The sequence below is a fragment of the Momordica charantia genome (genome assembly GCF_013281855.1).
Source record: "Momordica charantia cultivar OHB3-1 chromosome 6 unlocalized genomic scaffold, Mcharantia_2.0 BLBB01000006.1, whole genome shotgun sequence".
In the NCBI taxonomy this organism is placed as follows: domain Eukaryota; kingdom Viridiplantae; phylum Streptophyta; class Magnoliopsida; order Cucurbitales; family Cucurbitaceae; genus Momordica; species Momordica charantia.
In genome coordinates, this window is record NW_028275164.1 from 18,445,687 (window position 1) to 18,446,922 (window position 1,236).

The window sequence follows — 1,236 nt, forward strand, 5'->3', positions numbered from 1 at the left end:
AGTAGAAGTTAAAGAAGAGACCTTCGAGATGAATCAAAATCCACAAGATCCTCCACCTCCATAAAATCCACCTGTGAACGGAGATATGACAGGTGGAAGGAGCAACAAATCGAGCTAGAGAAGTTCCTAATCTGATCCTTCTAGCAGATAACCGAGATGTAGCCATGCGGAACTATGTCACTCAAGCGTTCCACAACCTAAATTCAGGGATATGTAATCCTTTACCCCAAGCCGCACAGTTCAAGCTTAAGACAGTCATGTTCCAGATGTTGTAGACGGTGGGCCAGTTCTGAGGATTGACTAATGAAGATCCTTACTCTCATCTTAAATCTTTTATTGAAATAGCTAATGCATTTTAACTTCCTGGAATCTCTAAAGATGCACTAAGACTAAAAATGTTTTTTTTTCCTCTTAGAAATGGTGCATGGACTTGGCTAAACGCGTTAGAACAAAATTCTATCACGACGCGGGTAGAACTGACGGAGAAATTTTTGGCAAAGTACCATACTTCGACCAGGAACGTAGATCTTTGAGAAGACATTGTGTCTTTTCGACAAAAGGGAAATGAAACAGTACAAGAAGTCTGGGAGCGCTTCAAGGAGTTACTCAGAATATGCCCAAGCCATGGATTGCCCGTACGTGTGCAGATTGAACAATTCTATAGAGTATTGGATCGTTCATCGAGAATGATACTGAACACCGCAGCCAGTGGCTCATATTTAGAAAAGTCAATTAATGAGATAGTTGATATCTTGAACAAGATGACAGACATTAATGACCAAAGAGAAATGGGAAGGTCATTGCTAAAGAAGCAAGTATCATCCGGAATCTTTGAGTTGGACACAGTAGCCTCAATCCAAGCCCAAATGGCGGTTATGAACCATTGTTAAAACAGCTGACAATGAATAAGGAAACCAAAACCGCCACTTCAACGGCGATTCTTGAACACTCTCATCTTTTACAAATTTCAGATTTATCTTGTGTTTATTGTGGTGATAACCATTTGTATGATAACTGTCCAGCTAATCCAGCATCTATTTTCTATGTAGGTCAAGATGCCCAGCGGAACTTCAATCCGTATTCAAACACTTACAACCCTAGTTGGAGGCACCATCCAAACTTCTTTTGGAGTAACGAAGGAGTAGCAAAGTAGCAGTGCGTAAGCACCCGCTCAACAATACAAGCAAAACTACACTCCTCCTAGTTTCCCTACGCAACTAGTGTTGCTGCCACAAC

At 41.2% G+C, this 1,236-nt stretch overlaps 1 non-coding gene across 1 annotated transcript; it reads right to left on the reverse strand.

Moving 5' to 3' along the window:
- Nucleotides 1-524: 524 nt before the first annotated feature.
- On the reverse strand, nucleotides 525-631 carry LOC148210847 (small nucleolar RNA R71). The gene has a single exon (XR_015792040.1). It is a non-coding gene; the product is annotated as a small nucleolar RNA R71 (small nucleolar RNA).
- Nucleotides 632-1,236: the final 605 nt, after the last annotated feature.